The following is a 21,883-nucleotide window of genomic DNA, read 5'->3' on the forward strand; positions in this document are numbered from 1 at the left end:
CACTATAACATGTGTGTACTGGGGATTCAGAATGGAGTTTGAAACCCATACTCTTTCTCTCTTTTGGAGAGTAAAGCCAACCTGAGTTTCTAAAAATAATGCACAAATACATTAGAAGGGGCCAGAGCTTTCCTCACTTCTCGTTTCTGATGGGATGGGTCTGCAGCAGACTTCTAGAAGCATATAGATCCATTTTCTCTTCCTCTATCAAAGCAGCATCTCTTTGTATGAAGCTGGCCGGTGATCCTTTCACATCAACTGGTCAAGGTTTTGAGTCATTAGGGTGGATCCCAGGAATCTACAGGTTTAAATTTAGTTCTTCCATATGTTTCACAGAAATCCTACACTGGCTGCCCTTCCAGCTGCCAACAAGGGTAAAACTAATCATCATTAGATGTTCATTCTTTGGGTATTTGTGCATTATTTTTAGACTTTTGCCAAAGGAGAATCCTATTTCACAGGGAAGATGGGGCATAGCAAGGATTGATGAAGATTTCTATTGTACAAGGGACAGAATCATTTTCATTGCTTTTCCTCTTATTTAGTCAATCTGAACTTATATTTCTAAAAGTCCATCTCATTTTCTAGTCCTGTTCTTTGCTCTGTTAGCATACAGAAAACTTCTATGTTCCTTCTATTTTCATTTTCTATAGTCCCATCCTACAATGATTTTTTTCCCCAGTACATTTGTGTATTTCTCATACCATTTCTCTCATTCTCCAAAGCTCACCTTTGGCTTTTCTTCACTTCCTGTTAACTTGCTACGCCAAAGCCATGACAAGAATAGGCTAGCTCTGTAACATCTTACTGAAAATGCAGTGAAAATCTCCACAGAAGCTGTGCTCCTGGATAACACACAAGGTCTCAAATAATGCTTTGTATTCTGTTCACACTGTGCTCTGGACCTCGCTAGGAGGATGTGAAGCTTGCGTAAGTGTGTTCTTTAACAACCTCCATAATGCTTTTACTTTCACACTTCCAACTTCTCTAAAATTAACAAAAGAAAAGAATAATATAGGCTTAGTAGCAATAAACAAATTGTCTCCTCAGTTGGCCAGTCAAAATGATCGGGCCCATGTTGCTGAATGCTCCTGCCCAGCTCCCTGAGGTCCCACTCTTCCGTTGCAGGCCTCAAACTTCTTCAACCACCAGGAAGTACAAGCTCCTAACTCACAACAAACAGGAAGCTGCAGTGCCACCTGGTGAAATAGAGACCAAGCCACAGGAAAAGCTCAGTGTCAAATTTCTATCATCTGCCCAAAAATGTTCTGCACTTTATCCAACTCAGAATCCTCTGTATGTCTAATTGTCAGACCATAGATACTATTTGTTCCATACTCTCACCCAAGGAAAGAATTCCGTTTGCAACATTCCTGAAGTTCAATCTAATCTCTGCTGGACTATTTCTAGAAGGCCTTGGGGGACAATGTGAAAGAGTCAGCTTCCTCTTTCACATTTCATTTTTGTCTCCTCTTTTGCAAGCTAAACTGCCTTGGTTTCTTCCCTCATTCCCAATTTAATATATCTTGTAGGGCCTTCATTCTCTTATTTGTTCTACTTGAATTTTAAAGCTATTTTCAAAATCACTAACTCTAGTTAAAATTACTGTATTTATACAATATTATGAATACATTATTTTTGGCATCATGGTAGGCTAATGCCAGGGAGGATAGATGTGAATATTGAGGGTTCTTCATCACATATTAGAACACATACTAGTTATTATTTTGCTTCTTAATTTTTCACAAATAGTGAGGAACGGGGGCATCCATTTTTTGTAAATTCAAAGCATACTTTATAAATGTCAAACTATTTTTCAGATTATTTTTTAACTTCACATGATACCATTCCTGAAAAGAAGAATCATCAAGAACTGAAGAGCAATGAAAATTAATTTAAGAAGATCTGGATAAAAATGTACATTAAAATACATGAAAATTTTAATGACACAATAAGCCAGATATTAAGGAGGATCACACTGAGTGTAGCTAGACATTGGAAGCAAACTTTTTAAATTTTTTATTATGTGTCTATAGGGAAAATGCAGCCTACAAGTAGATATTAAAGAAAGCAGCAAGACCAGGCCAGTGCACTGCTTCTTGTATTGAGTGGTCAAATATGAGACACTGTGGGGTTATTAAACTTTGGAAGCACTGCCTAGCAGACTGAAAAAGAAGAGAAATGGAAAGTAAGGAGCAAAGAAAGGAAAAAGAGGGATTAAATCAGTGACTCAAGAAACCAAACCTATTTATCTCAAGTAACTAAAATTTCTCCAAGGGAATAACAAATAATGATAGTTTCACTTTTAAATCCATATTTGTTGTGTAGCAACTGTGATGATTTACACAATAATTAGCAGAAAACTTTCCTATCCATACTATCAGATGTGGATTGGCAAGAAAAGAATATAGTATAAGTACCCTAAAAACAAGAGGACTTAAGAGACATAAACTTACACCCAAATCTACCACTGTGCATGCAGAAATACAAAGAAAGAATTGTTCTTTCCTGATTTCAGGGTATGCTTAGTTTGCTGTGGGCAAGGAGAGTTATCAGTGGGCTTGTGCTGTTTTGTTTCATTTCATTTCATTTTGTTTCATTTCATTTGTTTTGTTTTGTTTTCCAGGAGACAACAACTGTTGAGAGATGTTTTTAAAGGACACAAACATTTTTGCAGGTTTAGCAGTGACAACATATAAAGCTGTCTTTCCTGAGTTGAAAACAGCAGCATATAAAAAAAGAGGAACTAATAGGTCATTTTACATTTGCGACATTCTTTTTCCTTTGGCCACTACCATGCATTCCATTTACATGTTGTTTTCTTTGTTGAGTCAAGAAAAACAGGCAAATCAAAAGTTATTAGTTGGGCCAGGGATTTAGCTCAGTGGTTTCGCCGCCTGCTGTGCAAGCTCAAGGACCTGAGTTCGATCCTTGGTACCAAAAAAAAAAAATGTTATTACTTGCCAGCATTCTCCTGGCTTGGCATCCCAAGAGTTTGAGGCTGTTACCTAATGTATTTGAGATAGTACTCCGGGCTAACAACAAAACCTCGACTATTTATAAATTTATTTTCAAGTTTGGTGTTTCTACCACCTTAACTCTTCCAGATGGCTTTCAACTGCATTGGAAATTCCCTGTTGTATAGAACATTATACCTGATGTTTAGTCTGTCAGGCTACTCTGAATTAACACAAGAATAAAATGAGCGGAAACATTTTTAAACATCAGAAACCCACTTACTGGACATATTTTGAAAGCAACAAAAAAAAGACTGCAAAATTTTCTTGTTTTTCTTGTTTTCTGGTCAAGTCTAAAAGGTTTGAAATAGTCAATATGTATTCAGTTTATACCTACTATGTATCCAGAACTATAACCAGGCTCTGTAAAAAAATATGGCATTTATAAAATATATATAAGAAATACTTATTCCTCCACAGTACAAAATTTAGTTGAAACAATTTAAAAAGCAGTGAAGGGGCCAGAAGTAAAGGAGTTCTCAGGAGGACCAAATGTGGAAGCAAGATCTTGAAGAATTAAGTTCCTGGAGAGGTAGAGAGAAGACTCTGGCCTGAAAACAGCATGATTAAAAGTGTGAGAAAGGAAATGCTGTGAGAATTTCAAGAATACCAAGTAGAGCAACAAGGAATAAGGACAGAAAGCAATTAACATGTTAGAACAGGGCTGGAGGTTTAGCTCAGTGGCTCCAGCACACGTGCCTGGCAAGCTCAAGGTCCTGGGTTTGATCCCTGGTTCTGCAAAAAAAAAAAAAAAAAAAAAAAAAAAAATCTGCTTTCTTAACATGTTAGAACAATTTCATTATTTCAATTCTATGAAAAGTTTGATTTTTTTCTCTTTAGGACATAAATGCCTTGAATGGATCTTTCATTTTTTTCTCCATTTATCTCAGGCTCTATTTTTTAAAGACTATTTTGAAGAGCAATTTTAGGTTTATAATAAACTTGAGAGGAAATCACAGATACTTCCCATATATCTTCTGCCTCCACACATACATTCCTATTATCGATGTCTTTTACTAAAGTGGTACATTTATTACAATTGATAGATCTACATAGACCCATCATAATGTCCCCACATCTATAGTTTACACTATGATTACTCTTGGTGCCGCAGAATCTACGAATCTAAACAAATATATAAGGATATATAGCCATCATTATCATATCATCCAGCATATTTTCACTGCTCTAAAAATCCTCTGTGCTTGCTTCACTTGTTCTATTTTCTTTAATACAGATTTATTTTCTTTTTCATTTTTCTTTGTTAATAAACTACACGAAGGACCTAAAGTCATGTTTCCTAATATTCAAGCTGACTTCTTCACTATAGAAACCACATAACATTAGGAAATCTTCTTAATCTCAAATCTGCTCAAACTTATAATGGAGGAGTCAGAAGGAAGCAGGAGTACAGAATGCCCAAATTATTGAATGAAGATTGACTGGGCTTGAATTTCTTGTTTCTTGTTTTGGTAGTATTTTAGAAATTTGTTTGTTAAGTATTTTATACATAGTTAATGCTCTAAATAATTACTTCAATTCCATTGGAAAATGGAAATAGTACCAAAATCCACACATGGAAAAGATAACGTATACTTCATTAAAGTTTGGTAATGTCCATGAAAGAATGCTTATCTTCCTTAAGGAAGTATATCTCTGAAGAGGTGCCCTATGTTTTTGTGTTCAAACATGCAAATTATTGTAAATCTTCTCCTTCTGGTGTTTACCATTGGAATTTCCCTGTAAATCTCCCATTCCACTGAGCCAAAGTTCGTGTAAAGGTGTGAAGCAACCCAAATAAAAGGAAGAAACTTTAAAAAAAAAGTTGGTACCATTTATTGATCATCTTGCATTTGTTGGCTCTGCCGAGGGATTTATCTGTATTATTTCGTATAATCCTTTCCACATCATACAATATAGACATTATAGTGCTTATTTTATAAATGGAGAAACTGAAGCTTAGAGAGTTTGAGTAATTTCCCCAAAGTCACATTCTAGCAAGTAATAGAACTAGGATCTATGGTCTACCCTTAACTACCACACCTAAATCAATGTGGAAAATAGAGAAAGGGAGAAAAATAAGTTACAGAAGCATATGAAATAATGCATGAGGAGAAACTGAAAAGATGGCACTGGTCTCAAAGTGACTCATGCAGCACTCTGAACAAAAAGAGTGGCTGAAAAGAATAACAGGATTAAAGAGCTTAGAACTGATGAAAAATACCTACAAAGAAAGCAAAGTGCCGGGGCACAGCTATAAAAAATGTGAGCCCCTAAATTCACTACTTTTATTATAAATGATCTGTGTGGGATCATCTCTCCATGACTAGAAGCCAGCTGGGGAAAGTGATCTATTATATAGAACATATCCTCCTTCCTTAATAAATATCCACTCCTCACAATAAAATGTCGATATTTTCTTAGCATTTTACATATCTAAACTCCATTTTATTTTTCTTATCACAATTTTAGCTTCTTCACAACCTCAACCTAAAGAATAAAAAAAAAATGTTGTAATTTTATTTGGACTGCAAAAAATGTGAATAAAACATTTTTGCCCCAAACTTCAATGAAATAACACATGAGCTAATTTAAGAAGCCAAAAAGTCTCAGGAGAGAAGTTGATGAGCTTCAGGTGGTTGTTTTCTTCAAGACATAACACATATATGTTACTCTCCAAAGCCATAAATGTCATGGACACCACTTAACCAGAAGGAATAAATACACTTGAGATGAATTGTGCCTGCTCTAGATCAAACACAGCAAAAAGAGAAAATGCACTGGGAAAAAATGCTTTCTCAAAGAATCATGAAGCTTATTATAATTAATATTTTCTGTGTGTGAAAGGGAAAATGATTGCATTCTATTGCAATAGTCAACATTTCCTCAAAAAAAGAGAGAGAGAGATTTTCTCTCTCAGTGGGAATTTTGCTGTCAAAAGAAAATGTCCCTTGGGAATGTATGTGTCTAGTTCTTGATGCAAAGGTGAGAAATTTGCAGAAAAAAAATTCTGAAAGTCTAGCAAGAAGAGCCTCTCTCTGCTCTAGCCACACTCAAGAGGTAATGATGTTGAGGTAACATGGAGGAGGTAGCCTTCTCAAGAAGGTTCTACCCAAGGAAGATGTGGAAACTGAGGTGGGAAGACTTACAAATATTGTCTGAAGATTAATATTTGTCCCCTGCTACTTAAGAAGATTGTCTTCAAAATGGAAAACATCCCTTATTCCTGGGTAGGAAGAACCAATACATCAAAAACGGTCATACTTCCAAAACTGCTATATAGATTTAATGCAATGTCAATTGAAATTCCAACAATATATTTCACAGAAGTAGAGAAAATAATCCAAAAATTCATTTGGAACAAGAAGAGACCTAGAATAGCAAAATCAATTCTAGGCAACAGAGACATGGCAGGGGGTATGACAATCTCCAACTTGAAACTATACTACAAAGCTACTGTGATAAAAACAGCATAATACTGGCAAAGAAACAAACCCAAGGATCAGTGGAATAGATTAGAAGGTGCAGAAACAACTCCAGACATACTCAGCCACCTCATCTTTGACAAAGGAGCCAACCGTACTCACTGGAAGAAAGATAGCCTCTTTAATAAACGGTGTTGGAAAAACTGGATTTCAACCTGTCAGAGATTAAAACTAGACCCATATCTATCACCATGCACTAAACTAAGATCGAAGTACATTAAAGATCTAAATATTAAAACAGAAACACTAAACTTGCTGGAAGATAAGTTAGGTAGAACTCTTGAAGACATTGGCAGAGGAAAAGACTTTATGAACAAAACCTCAGTAGCATAAAACCTCAGTAGCATGGGAACTAACAGAAAGAATAAACAACTGGGATTTCATCTTATTAAAAAGCTTCTGCACTGCAAGAGAAACCACCAACAGAGCTAACAGACAACCTACAATGTGGGAAAAAAATTTTAGCAGCTGTTCCTCAGACAAAGGACTACTATCTAGAATATATAAAGAACTGAAAAAAATCAGACCCCTCACATTCAAAGACCCAATTCAAAAATGGTCATCTGAAATGAACACACATTTCTCAGAAAAAGAAGTAAAAGCAGCAAATAAATATATGAAAAAATGTTCAACATCACTGGTCATTCAAGAGATGCAGATGAAAACAATGCTGAGATTCCACTTCACTCCAGAAAGAATGGCTGCTATCAAGAAATCAGCCATTAACAAATGCTTGGCAGGATTGTGAGGAGAAAGGAACCCTTCTCCATTGTTGGTGGGAGTGCAGACTGGTGCAACCACTGTGAAAATCAGTATGGAGAAACCTCAAAGAACTAGGGTTAGAGGTCCCATTTGATCCAGCTATTCCCTTGCTGGGTATCTTACCCAAAGAATTAAAATAATCATACCACAGTGATATATGTGCACCCATGTTTATAGTGGCACAGTTTGTAATAGCTAAAGCTTGGAAACATCCCAAGTGCCCATCAACTGGAAACTGGATAAAGAAGATGCGGTTTTTTTATAAAATGGAGTACGACTCAGCCATAAAAAATGAGAAATTAGAGACATTTATAGCTAAATGGATGCATATTGAGGCTATACTCTAAAGTGAAATAAATAGGACACACATGTGTAAATACTGAATAGTTTCTCTAGTGTGAGAAACTGAAAGTGTAAATAAGGATTAAAATGAATAATTGATAATTTGAAATACAAATAAAAGGTCCAAAGGGGTAGGGGAAGTGGTAGGGGAAGGGGAAAGGAAAGAAGGGGAAGGAAAAATTTTGAGAAAAGAAAAAAAATGGAAACAAAGTCTATGTAAATAGGGAAGGGTGGAAGGGGTGAAGGGCACACAGGTAATGGGGGAAAAAATAAGAACCAAGATACATCACGTACAGGTACAAATGCCCAATGATAAATTCAAATGTATTGTATACCTAAAATGTATCAATAAAAGAATTTAAGCAAAAAAAAAAAAACTGTCTTCAGACCATTTAAATTGACATAATATTTATCACACATTAGCCCTCTAAAACTGAATTATTTAAAGTACTCTCCCAACTGTCCTCTTTGAAACAAAGTATGCCTCCCTGCAAGAGCAGCCAACACTCAAACACAGTGTGTTTCTCACTCAGAACACATAAGCTGGAGATTTTAGAGGGTAAGCTATTTTGAGGATAGGAACCACTGTTTAAAACCAAAGCCAGCACGTAAAGAACACTTACTATGACATTAAGCTATGAGCTTCATGTGGATTATCTTATTCAATCCTTTCAAAACCCTATTAGTTTGAAACTACTATTATCCTTGTTTTAGAGATAGGGATGCTGAGGTTTAGAAAGATTAAAAAAGAAACCCCCAAATTCTGATACCAGTCTATACTCCAACATATGTAATCATATTATTTCTGAGGCATATATTTTCACATTTAAACATCTTTGAAATTGTTTACATATCTAAAACAAAAACCTTATTATAACTAAAGCTGGTGGTGTTTTGGGTTTTGGTTATGGCTTTTTGAGACAGGAGCTCACTATATAGTGAAGGCTGGCCTTGACTCACTCTGTAGCATAGGCTGGCCTTGAAATCGCAGCAATACTTACCTCAGCCTCTAAGTACTAAAATTATACTTGTGTGCCACCACATCTGACTCAAAAATTGATAGTTTTTCTTTCTTAATGGTTTATAAAATAACACTGCATTAACCTCTTATGGCATCTTTATTTTTATAACTTTATGTGGTCACCTAAGGTTGCTGGGGACTAGTCTACATGACAGATTTCACTGTCTTGAGGTCTGTGTTATCTTTCCTCAGGAACAGAGAAGTATGCAGAAGGCCAGATACTCCCTGGCTATGGGGCGAATGCTGATAACTGGGAACTCCTGAGGCAAGACATCATCTGCTGAGGACAGTTGTCAATATATAGGCATTTGAGTGTAGAGAAAATCTGGTTCCTCATTAATTTAATCCTTATCCACCCATTCTCTATAGTTGCTGTTTCATGAAATACCTCTCCCCCTGTGCTTCTCAGTGGCTAATAAAAGTGAGCCAACTGTGGAGTTTTATTTGAGTCTGTCCACTAGAGGCAGGTCTTCTCCCAGTTCTCCCTTTATATCTTGAAAATTGTCTCCATCTCTTTCTTTTCATTCTTCGTCATTCCCCTCAAAAGGTACCTGAGGGTCTGATCAGTCCTCAGTATATGGTGGTCAAATTTAATTCTCTCTTAGTATCAGATCTTATTGGGGCATACAATAGAGGCTCAGTATTTCTTACATTGAATTCATATTCTGAAATACTACAAAATAACATGTGAAGAAAGGGATTGCTAGCTGCCTAAAATAGCCACTATCCCCACTTGTTTAGCCGGCTGATATTTAGCTGGATTCATGACTACCAAGACTAAGGATAATACTTCCCATCTTCCCTTGAAATTCAGCTTGCTTGGATACTTAAGTTCTGGCCAATGGGAGTTAAGCAGAGGTGTTGTGTGTGACTTCTCAGAAGTGTCCTTAGAGGAAGGAAGCTTGCTTCTTCATTTGTCCTACATCCTACTGCACAAAATACAGAAATGAGGACTAGAACAGCCATCACTCTTTTATACCATGTGATTAAAGGCTGCACCTTAAGATATATGGAGCTGAGATGAAAAAGTGGCCCACACCCGTGACCTTTAGGGTATCCTATACCTACTGCAAACTGCCTCCCTCTTAACCTTTTATAGTTGAGAGAAAATGTTCTACATGTTTAAGCAAATTTTAGTTATCTATCAAGTCCAGCTAGATGTAATAACATCTGATGCAGAACTTAGTACCTGAAATTGGAGAGGTATGCTACAGTTTTTAAATATTGCAGTGGCTTAGCAGATGTGATCAAACAGTAAACACTGAAGGCATACATACAGAAGACTAAAGAGCTGGTGGCATTTATTTTGTAGTGGCAAAACATTTGGTTAAAGTGAAACATTCTGATCTTAAAAGGCAGACATCCAACAGTGTAGAAAAAATGTAATATTTGATAGCTTCTTCTTCCCACCTTTAGCAAAAGTTTTCAAGGTTAGAGCTAAAGAGTCCACAGCAGAGATGGAAGAAAATATCACTTGCCTAAAGGAAGCAGTCTTTCCTTTCAGTCTCATTTACAAGTTGACTGAAATCATAATCTGAAATTTGGCAGAGTTGAAAAAGTCATCATAGGCACCCCAAACTGAAGAAGGATTTAGCAGTGTTAGCAAAGCCTTGGCAAGAACTAAGAATGTTGTCCTGCCCTACAAACTTGATAAGCTTGCTAGCAAAACCAGCAGTGTTCTTTTCCCAAATAAATCCACTGTTAAAGCCACTACTTAGTTGGGTAGAAGAGGGATGGACTAGGCAGAGTAAAGAGACAAAAAAAGTTAAAGCAGAGACTTCAGGCTTAAGTATGATCTCTTAGTACCAGAAAAGTATGACCAGGGCACAAAATTTAAGAAGGCCTCTTTTTAGTCCATTTTTCACTGCTTTAAAAAAATATTCAAGGCTGAGTAATATATAAGGACAAGAGATTTGTTTCACTCACAGTTCTGGAGGTCTAAGAGCCTGGCATTAGCATCTACTCAGCTCTACTGAGGACCCTGTCTACCCACATTACAATATGGTAGATTGCAACAGAGTGAGAATACATGTCAGAAGGAGAGATGACAGGGTGAGACAGAGAGTGGGGAAGACTAGTCTTGCTTTCCTGCAACAACTCATTCTTGCAGGAACTAGCTCACTTAGTAAAACCAACATTAATCTCTCTCAAGGGCACACTCCCAATGACCTAAGCACCATCAACTAGGTCCCATATCCCAAAGGTTCCACCACTTTTCATACTGCCCCAATGGGGACCACATGAACTTCAAACACATGAACTCTGGGGGTCAAACCATATCTAAATGGTTGTAGCATTCTTCTCAGGCTCAGGCAAGGGTAGAGTGGACACCTGAGAAAGTGTGTCTCCTTAAAGCTCACTCTCTGGCCACCATTTTGTTTTGTTTTGTTTTTGTTTTTGTTTGGTACTGGGGATTGAACTCAGGACCTTGTGCTTGCAAGGCAGGCAGCAGCACCACTAAGCTAAATCCCTGGCCCTCTGGCCACCATTTTTGCTTAGTTTAGCTCAGGGACAATCATCTCTATAGAGATTTCTCACACATGGAACTGACCAGAGGCAAACTGACCTGAAGCTTTTTTATGCTGCTAAAGTAGGGTAAAGGTTAAACAATAAAAATCCAGGGAAAAATGAATCCTCCAAGCAAAGCCTCAGTCCTATACCAAAGACAGCAGGACCTACACCAGCCAGAAAGGTTATGAATTCTCTTCAATCTCACCTCAATATCAACATAGAGATAAATCAACAAGGAAGAAAGAACTAGATGGCAAAACTAGTTGTCAGAAGGAAGAAAGAGCAAGAGATATTCTCTCATGAAGGGCTTCCAAAGGGGAAAACCAACCTATGCCCAGCAAAAGACAACCACTGTGGAACAATTACAGTCATTTATTTCCCCTTATTTTTCTAAATAAGGTTTGTTATCACAGTTCTGTTTTTCCTACTTTACCTTAGAATATTGGGTGAGTCTACATAGTTTAGCTTTTATGTTGCTATAGAGCTACACAAGGCTGCATGTATACCAGATGGATTTTCTAAAAGCGTAGTTCAATACACTTATTATTAGATGAAGTCAACTGATTGAATTATGCCCCTAAAAATTAATATATTGAAACTCTAATCCCCAGTACCTGATAATGTGAGGAAATAGAGTCATTGAAGATATAACTAGTTGATATGATGTCTTAGTGAAGCAGAGTGGAGCCCTAATCTAATATCAGATGTCATTATAAAATCAGAAATCTGGACACAGATGGCACATAGACTAAATGTCATATAAGGATGAAAGCAGAGGTCAACGTGATGCTTCTACTTGCCAAAGATTGTCACAAACAACCAGATGCTACAGGAGAGGAATGGAGCAAAGTATTCCTCCCAGCCCACACAAGGAAACAACCCTTCCAACACCTGATTTTAGACTTCTAGCCTCCAGAATTATGAGACAAATGACTGTTTTTAAGTCACTCAGCTTGTGGTCTCTTATTATGGCAGTCCTAACAGACTAATGCAAATGAAATTTGAAGGTTATCTTCTTCTATCTCTTTGGGGGAGAAGGTAAGTGTATAAAGAAGAAATAATTAAAAGATCAAAGGGCAAGATGTGGCAGAAACTTCTAGTGTTCCTGGCATTTGTTCTTCTCTCTTTCCTAGTAGTACAACCATTGATTCTAAGCTACCTGCCTAGATCTCTTTGGATTTGGTTATGACCTTATGACCATATTCTAGTCAGTGAGATGGAAGTGGAAGCCTTATAAACAACTTTTAGAGGTATTTCTAGAGAAAAGTATACATCTTCAATTTCAGCCTTTGTTTGTTTGTTTTACTGCTGGCTAAAAGATAACAAAATCTTGGACCATGAGGCAAAAACTAAAAGTTAAGTGTGATAAAGAAAAAGTAGAAAGACCTTGGGTCCCTAACAACAATGAGAAACCCTCTGAAATTAACTATTCTAACATGAATGAAAAAAAACCTATTGTGTCCTATTTAAGCCATGAGTACTTGAAGTTTTCTATCACTCCAAGGTAAATTGTGATAGTGATAGAAAATTATTCACTAGTATCCATTTTCCACTTCCTCCTTTTAATAACAGAAGCTCCAAAAGTTTAGCCCAGCTAAAGACTAACCCTTGCAGCCAATTGGATCCACATGACTTTGAGCAAAAATGGGAAGTATGCAAAAGTGATATGTGCAATTTCTATGACATGCCTTAAACTATTGATCATATACTCCCTAAGCATTTCCCCTTCCCATAATAGTGAGCCAACTTTCATCATTCACACAGGAGCATCACTCTAGGGAATGGTGGGACAACAAGATCAATGGAACTTGGTCTATTGAAAACCCTGGTGGTAGATATGCTTACTTCTGGGCTGTTACTTAACAGAGGAATAAGTTATAATTCACTGAATGTTGAGACATCCTTGCTAAACCAACTTAGACACTAACCTCATATGCACATGATTTTGTCCTTAAGAAATTTGCAAATGGAGTCACGTGGAACATGCCGAATCAGCCCGCTGCAGACAGGCAACAATCCACTGGACACCCCCCTCCCTGCTCCTCTGTACAGCCACCTGGTTCCACATTACAAAGACACAGAGGACACCAGACCACCAGACCAAGGTACTGAGTCCCGCTGCTCCCGGCCCAGAGGTAGGGGCTTCTGAGCCGCCGTCCCACTACTCCTGGTCCAGAGGAAGGGTCTTCCCGGCCACCATCCCTCCCGCTGCTCCCAGCCCAGAGGAAAGGGCTTTTGGGCCATCTTCTGTCCCCCTGCTCTTGGCACAGAGGAAGGGGCCTCCAGGCCACTATCCCTCCCACCACTCCCGACCCAGAGGTAGGGGCTTCTGAGGCACCATCCCACTGCTCCTGGACCAGAGGAAGGAGCTACATGGCCACTATCCCTCCCGTTGCTCCCAGCCCACAGGAAAAGGCTTTTGGGCCACCATCTCTACCGCTGCTCCCGGACCCTGTCCCACCTCTCCCAGCTCAGATGAGGTAATTCATGCAGGCGCCAACAGCCCCCCACCTGTTGAAATGAGAAAACACATAAATAAGTCTCAAAACCAGATTTTCAGATCACCTACAGCAACTCCAAAGGGAAATGAGATGGAACACTCTGATACTCAACAACCTGGACCCACTGAACTGGCAACAAAAGGAGATCTGGAAAAAATGAAATCAGAAATAATTTCTCAGATAACAGGAGAAATTGTGCCCCTAGTGCAAGACATGATTAATAAATCTAGAGAGGAGCTCAGGAACATAATGGAATCCCAACATAAGAAACTAATGGAATCCATAAAACAGATGCAAATAGATTTCCAGGACATGAAAAACTCCATTGAAAGTCTACACAGCAGAATGAGCCAATGTGAGGACAGAATTTCAGATATAGAAGATAAGATTGCAATTAGTGACCAGGAAAAGAAAAATTGCTTCAAAATTATATGGGAACATGAGAAATCAATCCGGCAGCTGCTAGATGATGCAAAAAAGAATAACATAAGACTGATTGGAGACAAGGAAGAAACAGGAGAGAATGCAGATGACATAAAAAAATCTCTTAACAGAAATAATGGCAGAAAACTTCCCAAGCAGGGGAAAAGAGCTTGACATACAGATAAGTGAGGCATATAGGACTCCAAATAGCCTTGATCAAAAAATATCTAAACATAGGCATATAATTGTTAAGATTCCAGAAACTCAACAGAAGAACAAAGTATTACAAGCAGTTAGAGAAAAGAAACAAATCGCATACAAAGGAAAGCCCATCAGAGTCACAGGAGACTTCTCAACACAAACCATCAAGGCAAGAAGAACTTGGAGTGACATATTCCAAGCCCTAAAAGAAAACAACCTCCAACCCAGATTGATGTACCCTGCAAAACTATCTTTCAAAATGGATGGAGAAATAAAATACTTTCATGACAAAGAGCACCTTAGGAACTTCGTGAATACAAAACCAGCACTCCAAAGAATTTTACACAATATCCTAGGAACAGACATTGAGGATCACAACCCCAGGAAGCAAAGCAGAATGAACCCATCTGGCATGGCAAGAAATTAAATGTCAAGGGGGAGAACCCAACAAAAAGAAAAAGTCATGGCAATAACAAGTCAATACGCTTCAGTTATAACCATCAATGTTAATGGTCTCAATTCACCAATCAAAAGAAACAGACTGGCAGAAAGGGTCAAGAAGCAAAATCCAACAATATGCTGCATACAAGAAACACACTTCATTCAAAAGGAAACTCATAGACTGAAAGTTAAAGGGTGGAAAACAATACTCCATGTGACAGGAACCCAAAAAAAGCAGGAGTAGCTATCCTCTTTGTAGATCAAGTAGATTTCAAACCAACACTGATTAAGAGAGACAAAGAAGGACACTACATCCTTGTAAAGTGAAGAATCCAAGAGGAAGAGATGACAATCATAAATATCTATGCACCAAACACTAGTGCACCCAACTATATAAAACAAATACTAATGGACATGAAAAGTCATATATGCACTAATACAATTGTAGTGGGGGACCTCAACACCCCACTGTCACAAATAGATAGATCAACTAGACTAAAAATAAGTAATGAAATACTAGAACTCAATCGAACTCTTGAACAAATGAACTTAACAGATGTTTACAGAGTCTTCCACCCCACAAAATCAGAATACACATTTTTCTCAGCTGCACATGGGTCATTTTCCAAAATAGACCACATATTCACACATAGAACATGTTTAAGTAAGTGCAAAGGAATTGAAGTTTTCACCTGTATATTATCAGACCATAGTGTGATGAAATTGGAGATCCATAGCAAAAGAAACTCAAAAAAGTACATAAACAAGTGGAAATTGAGCAACACACTTCTGAATAACCAATGGGTCACAGAGGAAATTCAAGAAGAAATCAGACAGTTCCTTCAATTAAATGACAATGACAATACAACATATCGGAATGTATGGGACACAATGAAAGCAGTCTTATGAGGGAAATTCATAGCAGTGAATACACATATTAGGAAAACAGAATGAGCCCAAATAAACAACCTGATGCTGCACCTTAAGCTTCTAGAAAAAAGAAGAACAGGACAACCCCAGAGCTCATACAAGGGAGGAAATTATAAAGATCAGAGGAGAAATCAATGCAATGGAGACTAAGAGAATGATACAAAAAAACAATGAAGCCAAGAGTTGGTTCTTCAAAAGAATCAACAAAATTGGCAAACCCTTAGCCAACCTCGTCTGAAAAAGGAAAGAAAAGGCCCAAATCCATGCAATTCAGAATGAAAAGGGTGAAATTACAACAGACTCAGCAGAAATCCAGAGGATCATCAATACCTATTTCCAGAACCTGTACGCTAATAAGATGGACAACACAGAAGAAATGGACACATTCCTAGATACATATGAATTACCAAAGTTGAATGAAGAAGACCTAAAAATTCTGAACAACCCAATATCAACCAATGAAATTGAAAATGTAATTAAAAACTTATCAACTAAGAAAAGCCCAGGCCCTGATGGCTTCACTGTTGAATTCTACAAGACATTTAGAGAGGAGCTGCTGCCACTACTGTTTAAACTCTTCAATGAAATTGAAAGGGAAGCAATACTCCCAAATTCATTCCTGGAAGCAAGCATCACCTTGATCCCCAAAGCAGAGAAAGACCCAACCGAAAAGGAGAATGATAGGCCAATCTCACTAATAAACATAGATGCAAAAATCCTTAATAAGATACTGGCAAACAGAATACAGAAGATCATCAAGAAGATCATACACCCTGATCAAGTGGGATTCATCCCAAGGATGTAGGGATGGTTCAATATATGCAAATCAATCAATGTAATACATTACATCAATAGAGCCAAGGACAAAATCCATATGATTATCTCCATAGATGCAGAAAAAGCATTTGACTAAATCCAACATGCATTTATGATAAAAACCCTACAAAAAATTGGAATAGATGGTCTCTACCTCAATCTGATAGAAGCCATCTATGAAAAACCAACAACCAATATCATACTAAATGGTCAAAAACTGAAATCCTTCACACTCAAATCAGGAACAAGACAAGGATGTCCATTATCACCACTCTTGTTCAATATAGTTCTAGAAGCATTAGCCACGGCAATTAAACAAGAGAAAGAAATAAAAGGAATAAAGATAAGAAATGAAGAAGTCAGATTATCATTATTTGCAGATGACATGATACTCTATATAGAAGACCCACAGAAGTCCACCAAAAGTCTTCTAGACTTAATAACCAAATTCAGTCAAGTAGCTGGTTACAAGGTCAACACACAAAAATCAATAGCTTTCCTCTACACGAACAACAGACTCACTGAGAGAGAAATAGGGCAGATAACTCCTGTCACAATAGCATCCAAAATACTGAAATACCTAGGAATCAATCTAATGAAAGAAATCAAAGACCTCTTCTCTGAAAACTATGGCACTCTGAAAAGAGAGATTGAAGATGATATCAGAAAATGGACAGACATCCCCTGCTCCTGGGTAGGAAGGATTAATATAGTGAAAATGGCCATACTTCCAAAACTGCTATATAGATATAATGCAATTCCAATTGAGATCCCAGCAGTATACTTCATGGACCTTGAAAAAACATTCCAAAAATTCATTTGGAACAAGAAGAGACCCAGAATAGCAAAAGCAATTCTAGGTAACAGAGACATGGCAGTGGGTATCACAATCCCCAACCTGCAACTCTACTACAAAGCTACTGTGATAAAAACACCATGGTACTGGCAAAGAAACAGAGCTGAGGACCAGTGGAACAGATTAGAAGATGCAGAAACAATGTCAGACACACTCAGCCATCTCATCTTTGATAAAGGACCCAAACACCCTCACTGGAGGAAAGACAGCCTCTTTAATAAATGGTGCTGGAAAAATTGGGTTTCAACTTGCCAAAGATTAAAACTAGACCTATATCTCTCGCCATGCACTAAACTAAAATCAAAATGGATTAAAGATCTAAATATTAAATAGAAATGCTGAACCAGTTGGAACAGAGGTTAGGTAGAACCCTTGAAGACATCGGTGTAGGAAAAGATTTTATGAACAAAACCTCAGTTGCCCGTGAACTAGCACAAACAATCAACAAGTGGGATCTCTTCTTATTAAAAGGCTTCTGCACAGCAAGAGAAACCACCAGCAGTGTGAAGAGACAACCCACAATGTGGGAAAAAATCTTCACCTGCTCTTCCTCAGACAAAGGTCTTCTATCTCGAATCTATAAAGAACTTAAAAAGATCAGACCTCCCAAATTTAAAGACCCAATCCAAAAATGGGCATCTGAAATGAACAGACATTTCTCAGACAAAGAAGTAGAAATAGCAAATAAATACATGAAAAAATGTTCAACCTCACTGGTCATTCGAGAGATCCAAATGAAAACAACAGTGAGATTCCACCTCACTCCAGAAAGAATGGCTGCTATCATGAAATCAACCAATAACAAATGCTGGCAGGGCTGTGGGGAAAGTGGAACCCTGCTCCACTGCTGGTGGGAGTGTAGACTGGTGCAACCACTGTGGAAATCAGTATAGAGACACCTCAAAGAACTAGGACTGGAAGTCCCATTTGACCCCGCTATTCCACTGCTGGGGATCTTCCCCAAAGAATTCAAAGGATTATACCACAGTGATATATGTGTGCCCATGTTCATAGCAGCGCAGTTTGTAATAGCTAAAACTTGGAAACAGCCCAAATGCCCATCAACTGGAGACCGGATCAAGAAAATGTGGTTTGTTTATAAAATGGAGCACTACTCAGCCATCAAAAATGAGAAATTAGAGACATTTATAGCTAAGTGGATGCACATTGAGGGAATACTCTTAAGTGAAATAAATAGGACACATATGTATAAATACTGAATAGTTTCTCTGGTGTGAGAAACTGAAAGTGTAAATAAGGATTAAATGTATAATAGGTAATGTGAAATAGGAAGAAAAGGGGCAAAGGGGAAGGAAGTGGGAGGGCTAGGGGAAAGGATGGAAGGGAATGGAATTAATATGAGAAAATGGAAAAAGAGGAACAAAATCTTTGTAAATAGGGAGGAATGGAGGGGTTGAAGGAAGGGCTGGGCAAGGGTGAAAAATAAGAACCAAGAGAGACTATGTAAAGGTGCAAATTTCCAATGATGAATGTCATTATATTGTATACCTAAAATGTACCAATTATTAGAATGAATAATCAATAATGTAAAATAGGAAGAAAAGGTCCAAAGGAGTAGGGGTAGTGGGAGGGGCAGGAGAAAGGAAAGAAGGGAAAGGAAAAATGCTGAGAAATGGAAAAAATGGAGATAAAGTCTTTGTAAATAGGGAAGGGTGGAGGGGGTGATGGGAGGGCTAGGAATGGGGAAAAAATAAGAACCAAGATGCATTATGTAAAGGTATAATTCCCAATGAGAAATGTAATTGTGTTGTATACCTACAATGTACCAATAAAAGAAATTAATTTAAAAAAAGAATTATTGTAGCTCACGTCATGATAGTAACAGATGAGGTGAGAAGAGAAGGCCTGAATTGGGATATATTTTGAATAGACAGCTGAAAGCTTGCTGGAGCATTGGATGTGAAAGTAGAAGGATAAAAGAATGCCAAAGTAAGTCTTTTTCCTCTAATTTGGACAACTGGGTAAATTGATGTAATTTCCTGAGATGTTAAGCATGAGAGAAGAACCAGTTCATTTTTTTTAAGTCAAGTCTATGTCTACTTTTATCTTTTGTCATTGGGGTTTTTGTCATGTTTGTTCTGTATAAAATGGAAAATCTGCTGGGTATCCCAACTTTCATGTGAATGGTCTTTGAATAAGATTATATGGAAATAATTTTGGATTTATTTCATGAGAAGTACAAATATGAGAGCACATCGCATTATGGTCTAATTGAGATATATTTAAGCATCAGTCAACCTTACTACCCCACCCCATCATTTGGGAGCCACTGAAATGAAGAGATCTCAGTAATTTAGTGATGTTTGTCCAATAAGAGGGAGGTAGCACACTGTTCTATTTAAAATAAATGCTATAATGTTAAAGAAATTGGATTATTAAACATACTCTTACGCCTTATTAGAGATCATGTGGTTTGGATTTGTGTTCTTTGGGACTAGGACTTATATTTGACTCTGTCAAATATATTCAGGTAAATGTAATTACAATGCCTTAAAGCATAAGAGGAATAATGGTTTCCTTTAAAAAAAAAGAAAAAAGAAAAGAAAAGAAATTTGCAATTATTTTACAATCCACTATAAACTTTGCCTTAGAAACTCATGATGACTTGGGGAACTTTTAGAAAAATGACCTTAAGAATAGTTTCTGGGACCTTCCAGGAAATTCCCAATTGGCTCCAAGTAACCTAAGAGAATATGATTTTTAAAGACTCTTGTGAGTGCTGGGGTCAATCTTTAACCTTGAGGACTAATCTGATCCTAGATTAAACATGCAGCTGGATTTATGGGTCACTCTGTGGTTCTTCCATATCCTGGCCCTTAGGGGGTGATACACTGGCCATTTCCATTGGCCAACCTGCCCTTTGATTTGGTGCCAAAATTGGGACAAGTTTGGATAGCTTCTTCAATTCCTTTTTTTTTTTCTGGTACCAGGGATCAAACTCAGAACCTTGCACTTTCAAGGCAGGTGCAGCTCCACTGAGTTAAATCCCTGGCAAGCTTCTTATACTAGTTTCTTAGAGGAAACAAGAATGTCTAGTGTCCAAGCATATTTATAATTCATACCCCAGAAATTTTAATATACATCATGCAGCTCAGGCAAAACAAAAAGCCTCCCTGTATCATGGCACCAAAGTGTACACCATGAGAAACATATCAATATCTAGGAGACTGTGACTTTGAAGATGTAGCTGTGAACTTTACCAAGGCAGAATGGGCTTTGCTGAATCCACCCCAAAAGAAGCTCTACAGAGATGTGATGTGGGAAACCTGTATGCATATGACTGCTATAGGAAGAACCTGTGGTAACCAGCAAATGGAAGAACAGACAAAACTTGTTCAAGAAATCTAAGAAATGATGCAGACAAGTGTTTGAGATTTGAAGAGATGCTGTATAAATGTAGTGAACATGGAAAAAACTGGAGTGATTCCCAGTCCTTTCAGAAATATGAAATGAGAAAGACTGGAGAGAAACAATGTCAGTATGAGCAATGTGGGAAACCCTACTCTGATCTTAGTGAAGAAACTCATCCTGGAGAGAAAACATTTCTAGGTAAGAAAAATGTGAAACCCTCCAGCATACCCAGTTGTGTTCAAATCCAGGAAAGAAATCATAGTGTAGGGAATCTATATGGGTATAAACAATGTGAAAAACCTTTTATGTCTTCATACTATATTCAAGTAAATGAAAGAATACATGCTGGAGAGAAGCCCTATGTAACTAAGGATTGTGTGAAACCATTATCTCATAGTCATTCCTTTCACAAACATAAAAATAATTTACACTGGGAAGAAACTTTATGTATGTAAGCAATGTGGAAAAGCATTCACTACATGGGCTTGTTATGAAATACATGAAGAAAATCATGCTAGAGATAAAACTTGTGTATGTAAACAATGTGGGAAAGCATTCAGCACACACACTCAGTGTCATAGCCATGAAAGAACTCATACCAGGGAGAAACCTTATGTATGTACGCAATGTGGAAAAGGATTTGGTTATAAGTTCTCATTTGAAAGACATAGAGGGTCTCACACTGAGGAGAAACCCTATGTATGTAAGCAATGTGGAAAAAGCATTCAGCACACAGTTACTATCAAAGTCATGAAAGAATTCACAATGGGGAGAAACCCTATGTATGTAACCATTGTGGGAAATCTTTCACCTGAAAGAGTGATTGTCAAATACATGAAAGAATTCACACTGGGGAGAAACCCTATGTATGCAAGCATTGTGGGAAATCTTTCCCCCGAAAGAGCACTTGTCATATACATGAAAGAATTCACACTGGGGAGAAACCCTATGTATGAAAGCATTGTGGGAAATCTTTCAATGAAAAGAAAGATTGTCAAATACATGAAAGAATTCACACTGGTGAGAAACCCTATGTATGTAAGCATTGTGGGAAATCTTTCAACCAAAAGAGATATTGTCAAATACACAAAAGATTTCACACTGGGGAGCAACACTATATATGCAAGCAATGTGGGAAAGCATTCAGCACATACAGTCCATGTCAAAGTCATGAAAGAACTCACACTGGGGAGAAACCCTATGTA

General features: G+C 37.6%; 1 pseudogene; it reads left to right on the forward strand.

Moving 5' to 3' along the window:
* Positions 1-1,063: 1,063 nt before the first annotated feature.
* Positions 1,064-21,059, forward strand: LOC147823510 (zinc finger protein 791-like; annotated as a pseudogene).
* The last annotated feature ends 824 nt before the right edge of the window (positions 21,060-21,883 follow it).

This window comes from Heterocephalus glaber, unplaced genomic scaffold (assembly GCF_053883595.1).
Source record: "Heterocephalus glaber isolate CG9 unplaced genomic scaffold, H.glaber_assembly_v1.0 deba00001577, whole genome shotgun sequence".
Taxonomy (NCBI): domain Eukaryota; kingdom Metazoa; phylum Chordata; class Mammalia; order Rodentia; family Bathyergidae; genus Heterocephalus; species Heterocephalus glaber.